Source organism: Dreissena polymorpha, chromosome 10 (assembly GCF_020536995.1).
Source record: "Dreissena polymorpha isolate Duluth1 chromosome 10, UMN_Dpol_1.0, whole genome shotgun sequence".
Classification (NCBI taxonomy): Eukaryota; Metazoa; Mollusca; class Bivalvia; order Myida; family Dreissenidae; genus Dreissena; species Dreissena polymorpha.
This window is the reverse complement of record NC_068364.1, coordinates 85,751,760-85,764,298: the sequence shown is the minus strand read 5'-3', so window position 1 is coordinate 85,764,298 and position 12,539 is coordinate 85,751,760.

Below are 12,539 nucleotides of genomic sequence, written 5' to 3'. Positions count from 1 at the left end.
ATCTATTTATACCGGCCAATACGTTAACTATTAAACTACACAATAATAGAAGTGCTAGAAAATATTGAAACGGGAGAATTAATCGTTTATCTCCTCGGGGTAATATTCAAACATAATTGGCAGCGTTTTAGAAAAACATAATTTTGTTAATGCCAGGCATTAGAAAAATGAGTGATACATATGCAGAGGAATTTAAAAAATAAGGCCGTTAGATTGTTGATGCAAGGACTTGAACATCAAATAACAAGAACTTCTCATACAGATTGTTCAGAAAGAAAATCGTCGAGAATATTTTCTAAATTGTTAGACATGTTGAAAAATTTCAAAGTTGTCAATTACGTAAAAACATGTTCTGTCTAAAAGCAGAATGTCTAACTCAACATCGCTTGTTATTCTGGAGATACTATTAATTAATGCAGTAAGTAATCCGTTATAATTAGGAAATACGAAGAACAAGTTGTAATCATATTAAATGTCTGAACGAGCATAGTGTATGTAAATTCGATGATGTTTATTTTACGTAAAGATGTCCATAATGGGTACCCCGATTTGGTCCTTACAGGCGTATGAAGTATTTGACGATAACGTTTTCCTATATAAAATACGATGTTAAGAAACATTTGTATAAGCTTTGATTAAATATTGAACGATTCTGGTAACATGTTCCATGTTCTATAACTACAAGTAGGAATGAATAATAGAAAAGGATTGGGCTAGATTTGGTTGCGCGTAAGTCATTCACATAACAGAAAATATACCTAATAGCAGCTCCGAAATGAGCTTCTTTCGGAGAGCTTAGAACTATACAGTTGTTGAGTGAGAAAGTAAAAAAAAAGTCATATAAAGGAGTGTAATATTCGACTCGACATTTTTAATACGTTTACTTATACCGTGAGGTTCTGAGGAGTGGTGAATAAAGTTATTAAAAATATCATGAGCATCAGTAGATGTAATTATAACAGACTTTGTATATTTTTTTTATATCATTTTATTATATTACATTTTGAACGACTTTGACAGAAGTTGTTAATACTGTAAGTAATCATACAAATGCCATGGGATAAATTAGTGAAGTATTTAAAAATGGTTAGGTTTTCGATGAATGACTTGAGAACTTTCCATTAGATGTTTGACCTGTGGTAATAATGTAGTGGTTTTTGCTCAGGCTGTCTTAGTACTGATTTTGTACTTGTATTACAAATAACGTGGTAAAGTTTCTAATTGCCCGAAATTTGAACGAATAATATGTACCGTTGTTAAGCTCGTTTGCGTTTTCTTATAATACGACCTATATGTGTATTAAGCCAAGGGGGCGTCATGCGGTTTCATATATGTTGCCTGCTTTGGATACATAATCTAGCACTTCCCATAATAGTTTCAGTAAATAAATAGAATATATGTCTACTTATATATTATTACTTGATATTGCTGTCCAAATACATGTAGAGTAGATTTTATTTACATACATGATGCTCATATGTTTTTTTCGTTTGCCTTATTTCATTTGAATCAACCATAATTGTGTCACGTAGTCTTTGAAACATAATAAACGTACAAAAGTCCGTTTCAGTTTTCGTTGCGTTTTAGTTTTGCTTATTAAACTCAACACAACGTTTAAAATGTTTGTGAAATACAATATTAAAGCGAGGCTATCCGGACTCGCGACACAAGAAGTTGTGTGTCCGCTATGTCCAGTTGTGTGCGTGGTACTGTCTAGTTACCTAAGTCAAAATACATATATAAATAATGAAACTGTTAATTATAACGTGTGCAAATTCTGACGTGCCGTGTGCAAAGTCACGTGTCTAACAATTGCAACGTAAATATGATAAATAATACATACGAAATTGACCGATGTTTCGACGCGTATTATGATACGTAAATAAACAAGAACTCATCAAGTATGATGAAAACACGGAGTATCGGACACTTGTTGATGTTTTATACCCGAGGCGATGAAATGATTGTCTAGGCGTGATTGCCTTTTGAAGATTTTATGAAAATAGGAATAATGCTTTGATAAAAATTCGATTCTTGTATTTATTCAATAATGCCCCAAATGTTCGTTACGTTGCAATTGGCAGCGTTGCTGTCGATAATGAAAAAAATCGCCAATACCCGATAACGCAACGCTTTTTGGATTACGTTATAACAATAGGTAATCAAGTGATGAATATATTTCTGTAAAATGCGTTGCCTCATCAACAATTCGAATGATACTGTACTCAAGGACTCGAGAATCAATCAACCAGGTAAAAATCAACGTATACACTTTAAAAACAACAGCTGAATAAGAATGAGGAAAAAAAAATTTAGAAGTTTTTCTAGAGCATTATTTAGAAAAAAACATCCTGGAAAAACCTGGTCGAGATATAACTATGATAACCGTTCCTTGTACATTGCAAACAAAACAAAAAAGTTGTTCACACAAATATTTTGCAAGACATTAGACCAATTCTCGTGTCAACAATCAACATCTGTTCATTATGAATTACCTGTTTACAGTATTAAATGAGAGAGCTTACTTGAACTTAGATGATCCCCCATAAAATAGGAACAACAGGTTCTGAAAAGATCAAACTTTTAATTGATTCTGATGCAACATGCTTCCTTATATCGAGTAACTCGTATCAAAACGTAGCTTAAGACAAAACAATAACACAAATTGAACCCATTTACAATACCAGGCTTGATGTAATTTCATCCAATTGAAAATTTCAAAAAGGTTTTGAAAGTAGAAATTTTCTTAAAAATGATATAATTATCTGACGTTTCTCAAGACTGTTTTTTAGTTTGGAATTTCTTGCCCAATTGTTGCGACAATTAATATCAAAGATGGCAAGATCAAAACACATTTTAACACCTTAATAGCTACATTAATCCCTATGTTTGAATCGGTACAAAAAGGTTGTTGAAACGTATACTAAAGCAGTGACTGATTCTGCAATCCGGCTGCCGAAGAAAGAGGATATGTCGAAGTATGCGTTAAGTTAACCGTGAACAAACAATTAAAATCATGAAAGGAATAGTTGATTCAAGAAAGTAAATCATTTTAATCCTTATACGTACTAACACGTCATACAAGTTAAGCAATTTCACAAGTGGTGTACTGCAGTTTAAATGTGTGTTGAATATCAAGTTTTTGAATTTGTAGACAATTCAGGTGCAAGATTTCTAATAGACTGAAATAATTGTTTTATTTTTTTATTTTAATTTCTTTTCATGACAGTAATTACACAATTAATATGCATTTAAAAATAACTGTAAGTGTACATTACAAATGACAATCAAAGAAATGATTGTACGCTTTGAAAATACTGTTATTTTAACGCATACTTATTTTTCCATCAGTATTTCATGTACATTGTGAATACTGAACCCGTATTAATTAATGATTTTTTTTTCTTGGTGAAAACTAGTAAGGAATATTGAAAATATGTAGTAAAGCTTACTTTGGGATGACTGCTAAAGGGGAGTAACGCCTACAATACACGTCGAAAATGCATGTTTGAAAATTTCCTTCAAGCGTGTTAAATGTATTAAATGTACATTAGATTGGTTCAAATTCCCAAGAAGGTTATTTTTATTGACTTTCTTCGAAATCATAATTGTATACACAGCCATTTGTATACCCACTGGAATTGAAATTGTTTACAAACAAACGGTGTCTGGAAAACGTCTGTCGCTTCTCAAAATGCAAATCCGGTAACACTAGAAATTTAAAATGCTGTTAAGTTCTACTTCTCACGTCGTTGACTTTATAACCAATACTTTTAGCGTATAAACAAGCTGATAAAGTAAAAATTTATATTGTTAAAGAACATACTGGTACGATAAGATGACCGTAAGATAACCATTAGTATTGTGATAATTTATAATAAAACACCAAGTCATCATTTATTTGAATCGTTAGCCACCATGGAACTTAATCGATGACAAGTTGTCACAATGACACACTTTCGATTTTACATAAATATCCGACGAAAACTTCATGCGATGTTACGACGGTGTGATGACACGACGACGAAACTATGATGCGTCTACGTCGTTGGCTTGATGACGATTACACCATAATACGATGACAAGAAGTAAAAATTTTCGAAGTTGTCATGATTATACGATGGTACGATGGTGCGATGGCGATTACACCATGACTATGATACGATGATAACTACACGTTATTACTTTAAAAAAGACGAATATGCGATGGTACGATAACACGATTGTCAGATGACGATTGTACGATATTGATTACATATTTATATGACAAAGGTAACGATAATACGATGGCGACGTCAATACCACGATTGTTGTGCAAGCACAAATACTGTAATTATGGTATAAGTTATGGTTTATTGTTTTAAGAAAAATTGAAACGTAATTTTTTATATTTTTTTCCTCATGTATATACATTTCAATATTAAAAATTGCTATGTAGATCTAGCAAATGTTGAACCTGCATTCGGAAATGGTATGTTTAGTAAAAACATGAAATATTTCAAATTCTTTTCAGAAATGCCGTTTACTTAAAATATCATTATACTTTCGCTTGCAGTTACTCAATACGATCATATCTTAAGCCGGGATACTTGCAGTGAACAAACACTGTCATCCGACTTTTAAACCGGAATGAAGTTGGTCATGAAGTTTATGTCCTCGTTTGGGTTTGGTTTGTTCATATTGCATTGGTCAGTTGAAAGTGGCTCTGAAAGCGCCTCGATTAAACGAGTGACCCCACTATTATGGCATCTGAGTGTATTCTTTTGATGATAATCATAGTGCTTCGTTTAACAGAAGGTATACTTTATTTTTTAAGAGTTATAAATTTAAATGTCACATGTGTAAGTATTTATTGTTGCACATTGATCTGTATTTAATGCTGTAAACCATTAATGCAATGTTATATCATTTATTGTCCCCTACCGGTTTCACCGGATGGGACTTATGGTTTACGCTCTGTCTGTCTGTCTGTCTGTCTGTCAGTCACACTTTTCTGGATCCTGCGATGACTTTAAAAGTTTTAATATTTGTTCATGAAACTTGAAACATGGATAGATGGCAATATGGACATTATGCACGTCATTTCATTTTGTTCCCACGTCAAAAATTCTGGTTGCTATGGCAACAAATAGACTAGAAATACTGCTGAAAATGGTGATTTTCTGGATCCTGCGATAACTTGAAAAGTTCTTAATATTTTTTCATGAAACTTGACACATGGATAGATGGCACTATGGACATTATGCACGTCATTTCATTTTGTTCCTGCATCAAAAATTCTGGTTGCTATGGCAACAAATAAAAAAAATCTGACAAAAGTGGAATTTCTGACAATGGTGGAGCCGGTAGGGGACTATATTGCTTGGCAATATTTATGTTATAATTTTATTTTGTTTCACGGAATACGATAACATATGATAAATAAAATAAATCAACAAATAATAATGTCAAGCAAAAGTATAAATACTTTAACTGTTTGAGTGAAAAACTGATATTTCAAGCAATAGTATTGTCATATTATAATTAATCGATTTCAAAATGTTTTCATTTTTGACAAGTTACACAAATTGGAAACAGCCTTGCGTGTATGGTTATTTTTTTACTTAGTAGATAAGGTTTTGTTTCAATTAAGCAAATGACATTGATGGATTGTCATAGTTGTTGTTGTTGGTGTGTATATATAACTTCAGTCTCGAGTACGCAGCGTCTTAAACTCACCGCAGATCTGAATGAGGTATTCATCGGAAGCAGACTAACATTGACATGTTCTACATCTGTACCTGTCCCTTTCGTACATACATACATATTTAGACTGTTATTGCGATTCTGCAACTTCTTATACCTGCGCAATCAACTCGGTCACTCTCGCCCATGACTGTCAAATATTACGCTGTTCAGCTATAGCTGTTGGATGGAAACAGAACAGCAACGAATATAACATCAATGTTATAGGTAAGCGTTTTGTAAGGCTTACAGTTTATTATTTTATAACCTATGACTATGTTTCTTTCATTGAAATTCAAGGGTACTATATTATAACGATGAAAAGAGCATCAATCGTAAATGAGTATTAAATTAAACATAACACACAAGTTTGTGAGAAAAACTGTTGTTTGCAATACTCATCTTCGTTTTCGCCATTGCATTCTAAAGATCATCATCATCATCATCATCATCATTATCAGCAGCAGCAGCAGCAGTAGCAGCAGTAGCATCATCATCATCAGCAGCATCATCATCATTATCATCATCTTTACCACTACCACCACTAACATCATCATCATATTCATCATCAACAGCAACATCACAATCAGCATCAGCATCATCACAGCAATCATCGACATCATCAACATCATCAACATCATCACCATCATCAGCAGCAGCAGCAGCAGCCTCTTTATAAAATAAGTATGTTTTAATATTTGTCTTATGCGGAAACGATGTATGAGACAGTGCGGTTTGCCCTTATGATTATACAAAATAATAGTGTCACCATTTATACTTGCGAGTCAAAACTAACACCAACAATCAAAGTTAGTTTCTGATAATAATTTATGGAAGTTAATTGTCTGTCAATCCCCACCATGATTCAATGCGATTGATAACATGCAATGGAGAAAAAAGGCATCACAAAGTTAAATAATCATACTTACGGTTATTTTTGTATATTCAAAGAAAGAATTGTTGCAGAATAATGCTTAAAAGTATCGTCGTCATCAAACAAGACAAATTATATCGTCCGTCTGTTTTTCTGTATGTGTGTGTGTGTGTCTGTTTATGTGTATGTGTGCCCGTCCGTCCGCCCACCGGAAACCCGGCCGCCCGTCCGTCCGTCTTTCTTTCTTTATGTATATCTGTCGCTCTGTCTGTCTGTATGTATGTCTGTCGGTCTGTCTGTCACAAACATTGTAGCGGAAACTCGGTATACAATTAAGGAGTAACATGAGTATGCAGGTATTTGTTTTAGTTACAGTTGTAGTAATAAAAGTAATAAATAGTTCAAGTTATAGGGGTTACAGCAGTTGTAGTAAAAATAGTTTCTGTATTTGTAATATAAACAATAGTTATAATAGAAGTCGCATCAAAAGTTGTCATAGTAAAATAGTAATAGCAGAAGTAGTAGTAGCAGTAGTAGCAGTTAAGTAGTAGTAGTAGTAGTAGTAGTAGTAGTAGTAGTAGTAGTTGTAGTAGTAGTAGTAGTAGTAGTAGTAGTAGTAGTAGTAGTAGTAGTAGTAGTAGTAGTAGTAGTAGTAGTAGTAGAAGTAGTAGTTGTAGTAGTAGTAGAAGTAGTAGTAGTAGTAGTAGTAGTAGCAGTAGTAGTCGTCTTCGTCTTCGTCGTCGTCGTCGTCGTCGTCGTCGTCGTCGTCGTCGTCGTCGTCGTCGTCGTCGTCGTAGTAGTAGTAGAAGTAGTAATAGTAGTAGTAGTAGTAGTAGTAGTAGTAGTAGTAGTAGTAGTAGTAGCAGTAGTAGTAGTAGTAGTAGTAGTAGTAGTAGAAGTAGGAGTAGTAGTAGTAGTAGTAGTAGTAGTAGTAGTAGTAGTAGAAGTAGTAGTAGTAGTAGTAGTGGTAGCAGTTAAGTAGTAGTAGTAGTAGTAGTAATAGTAGTAGTAGTAGTAGTAGTAGTAGAAGTTGTAGTAGTAGTAGTAGTAGTAGTAGCAGTAGTAGTAGTAGTAGTAGTAGTAGTAGTAGTAGTAGTAGTAGAAGTAGTAGTAGTAGTAGTAGTAGTAGTAGTAGAAGTAGTAGCAGTAGTAGTAGTTGTAGTGGTAGTAGTTGTAGTAGTAGTCGCAGTAGTAGTAGTAGTAGTAGTAGAAGTAGTAGTAGTAGTAGTAGTAGTAGTAGTAGTAGAAGTAGTAGTAGTAGTAGTAGTAGTAGTTGTTGTAGTATTAGTAGTGGTAGTAGTAGTAGTAGTAGTAGTAGTAGTAGTAGTTGTAGTTGTTGTTGTAGTAGTAGTAGATGTTGTTGTAGTAGTAGATGTAGTAGTAGTAGTAGTTGCTGTTGTTGTTTTTGTTGCTGTTCATGAAGTAGAACCTTAATTAAACAATCATATATTGTTCTGTCTTAGTAAAACAAGACCTTCTTGAATCATTGGCATTACTGCATATAGAAGATATATTATCCGAGCGTTAGTTATGCGTTTCATATACAAGCTGCAACTTGGTGGTCTTTAACGAACGGGGTACTGGAACTCTGTTTTTGTCTCTTCCTCTGATAAAATGTTCACTCAGTATGGTCTGCAACATGGAAGAAAGTATTAAGTGAAACTTGTGTTTAAGAGCATGTCAGGGCAAACCAAAGAGATTAAATAAAGTGTTTTATATACAACCCGACATAACAAATAAAACAGTTATTTAAGCTCGTGTCACCGTCTTGGAACGATAAATGAAAAGCAATAGATGTTTAAACCGGTTAAACTCATTTAGCCCAGATTAGTAATAACAAAACATATTATGTGAATAGACATTTACTCCAAAGCATCGAATTTCACATTAACAGGCAAAACAGTAGAATATTTACCCTATTTAATTATAATTTATATACTGAATTTAATAAAACAAGATGAGGTAACGAATTTTCACACCTAATTAAGCCTCGAACTGGGAAAACTGAGCTAATAAATATGCGTTAAGTGTCATCACAGTTTAGCCTGTGCAGTCCACACAGGCTAATAAGGGACGACAATTTCCGCCTTCACTGAACTTTCGTTTAAACGAGACTTCATGTTAACAAAAATTGCCATACAGTGGAAAGTGCCATTCCTGGTTAATCTGTGCTAACGACACTTTACAAACATGTATTATGCCCAGTTTTGCCAGAACGACGCTAAAATAATCTTTATGTCATGAATTGCAATCACCGAACGAGTTAAGGCTAAGCCGTACGATGTTTTGACCAACAGGTAATATTTATTTAATGTCTGTCTATATATTTGATTGTAATTTAGTTTTTCATATTGTACCATATGCATGCTTGCTTTTATTATTAAAACAAAGAATATTCTTAATTTTAATTTGTTTCCGTATGCCATGGATGCCCCTACATAATGCTCTTGTCTCACAACTCCACTAATGTGGGATAAATTTACACAGATACCAAGTGTACATGCTAGTTTAGTGTTATCACAGTATACGTAATATGTTTTGAGTTGCACCTTACATAAGGTAAAACTTGTCATTTTACTGATAAATTTTAATGTCGAACATATCAAAGACGACTTATGGAGGTGCGAATGTTCAAATATTGTCAATTGGTTTTATAGTTTCATTCGTCCAGCACAAATACTATTTTGACTTACGCGTGACAAAAGTTAAAATTTGCATTTTTTGTTTTAAAAGGGTCATAACTCCTGTTATGTGAACCATATCGAAACCAAAATATGAAGGTTCGCAGGTGTTTTCTCTCTAGCAGCAATATTTTTTAAGTAACGCGTGACGCAAGATGTAAAATGCAAGTGTGTGCTAAAAAGGGCAATAAATCCAGCTACGTCAGACATATGAGTCACGTAAATGTGCACAAAACTATGTTGATAACGCTAACTCCTCTAGCAATACTATGTTTTAGTTACGTGCGAAATAAATCAAACAATCCCATTTTGATTTAAAACGGCCATAACTCCGATCATTTAAAAACATAACATAAAATCCGAAACAAAATGTATAGGTGCGTTTATTAACATAAGAATTAATACGTTTTAACCTTTCGCCCCACTGGCATCAATACATTTTGAGCAACACAAATCAAAAATTGTCTTTTGTTTTCTAAAAAAGCCATGCCCCTAAATAATTCGAAAACATTTTTACAACAATATGAGGTTCGTTCGAAAGTTCTCATGCTGGCAAATATGTTTTTATCCATAATACGTATTTGAGTAACGCGCGACACAAAATCCTAAGAACCAAAACGGAAGGACGGAACGACTTTCACTCGGACGGAGATGGGAAAATCAATATGGCTCCAGTCCCCAGTGAATGTGCGTGTGTTTTTTTATGTTGTTTTTTGGATAGGGGTGGAGGAGGGGGGGGGGGGAATAAACATATATTCTAAAGAAATCACGTACATATCGTAATGAGAATGTGATTGTTTGAATATACAGTTCAATCATATAGATGTACATAATCTACGAAGACTTTCCTGCGAGTGTGTTTCCTTTTCTTTTCCAGAAGAGGGATGGTTGACACTGAACACTATGCGACGACTACAACAGGTAAGTAGAAGTAGAAGTAGAAGTAGTAGTAGTAGAAGTAGAAGTAGTAGAAGTCGCCCATAATTAAATAAGTGTAACACTCAGGACATTGATGTATGTGGTGACAAGATCAAGCGACAAAGCAGCATAAGATATTTGGGCGCATTCTTGGACGAAACCCTGAACTTTAAGGAACACGTTAAGAGAAAGTGTAGATCTTCAATTATGAATTATTTCAAAATAAAAAACATTCGTAAATACTTAACACAAGACGCCACAGAAACACTAGGTCTTTCTTTAGTCATTTCCCATTTGGACTATTGCAACGTTATTTTGTACGGCATCTCCCAGAGTGAATTGGCAAAATTACAGCGTATTCAAAATATGTGCGCTAAATTGGTTTTGAGCCGTAGAAAAAGTGACAGTTCAAAACAATCACTCCATGACCTGCACTGGCTGCCAATCAAGGCTAGAATCGAATTCAAAATGCATACATACATTTTAAACTGTTCAACTGGTAATGCCCCTGCCTATTTGACCGAACTTCTATCCACGCCGATTTCTAAACGCAATCTTAGATCATGAGAATCATCAATAGGCTGTATCAATGTACCTTTCAACAAGAAAAGATCATTCAGTGATAGAAGCTTCAGCACTGTAGGTCCAAAACTATGGAACAACCTACCTTTGAGTTTAAGACAATGTACTTCAATAGACACTTTCAAAAAAACGACTTAAGACATACTTGTTCGGTGACTTTTTTTGCATATTTTTAAGGTAATACGTGATGTACCTGTGTATGTTTTTAATTTGTGTTTAGATTTTTTTATTTTCTATTGTACAACGCCATTGAATATGTTTTATACGTAGAAATAGGCGCTCAATCAAATGCTCAAGTTTCAAGTTTCAAGTTTGAGTAGTAGTAGTAGAAGTCGTAGTCGTAGTAGTAGTAGTAGTAGTAGTAGTAGTAGTAGTAGTAGTAGTAGTAGTAGTAGTAGTAGTAGTAGTAGTAGTAGTAGTAGTAGTAATAGTAGTAGTAGTAGTAGTCGTAGTCGTAGTCGTAGTAGTAGTAGTAGTAGTAGTAGTAGTAGTAGTAGTAGTAGTAGTAGTAGTAGTAGTAGTAGTAGTAGTAGTAGTAGTAGTAGTAGTAGTAGTAGAAATAGTAGTAGTAGTAGTAGTAATAGTAGTATTAGTAGTAGTAGTTGTAGGAGTAGTAGTAGTAGTAGTAGTTGTAGTAGTAGTAGTAGTAGCGGTGGTGGTGGTGGTATTAGTTTGTACTTGAAGTAGTAGTATTATATGCGGATTATGATTATCTAATTGTTTATAAATACTAAGATAATAAAAGTAACTACCAATCACCATTACAACACAATATATGTTACTGCTTTGATATGTTTTAGTATCAATATTAATATGTGCACCTGCATTCAGTTTAAGCCACCACATGACATCGTTGGACAAAGCAACATGAAGAAACTTCGACATCTTACTCCTGTACATGAATAACGGGTATAGATATAATACTATTTGGGAATTGTCACAATATTTGGAGGACATTTAATCTGCGCGAGGATATACTTTTTATAAAGATTATTAATCTACAGTGTGTAGCGGATTATTGTTAAAGATTGATTCAATTCAATTCAATCAGTGAAATATTATTTTTGACACTGCTTTTAATATATGAACATTATATTGTATATTTATATAATGTGTTTTAAACTTCTTTCTTGACTTTTTTCGTTAAGAATTAAAAACAGTACAGCAGATGTGGCTACATGCAACTAACTATTATTAATCATTTAATATCGCTTATTATATTCTATTTGAACTTCACTTTTGCTGTGCTGGTTCTCAAATGTTTCACTTGTATTTAGAGCATCCTCTATCTCTTGTGAAGCGGCCAATAATTAATCGTCACTCATGTCCTGACCAAACAACTCACTTGAAGTATTGCTACTGTCGTTTGTTTTGCTAACACTTGCGCCTTTATTTATGGCATAGGCATTGTCTGAGAGCTCCATTTGCTCTTCAAGACTCATCGTATGGTAAGAGTTAAGGGACATTAAGTTCCGATGTCCAGACAACTGTGCTACATGAATTGATGCGACTTTATTCTTCAGCTGCTGGGTAAACATTGTTTTCCTACCACTGTGATGCGTGTGTTTTCCTTGCAGATTACCCTTCTCTGTCATCACCTTTGCTACTTTACCTAACTTATTCACACCCATTTCTGCATTCATATACCAGTTCATATCAATACCCGTTTTCCAATTAGGGTTAACAGCTACGAAGAATGGAATCTAGGTGTTTCTCATTATCTCTGAGCATTCGTCAGCGTACATCTTGTATACTTCAAC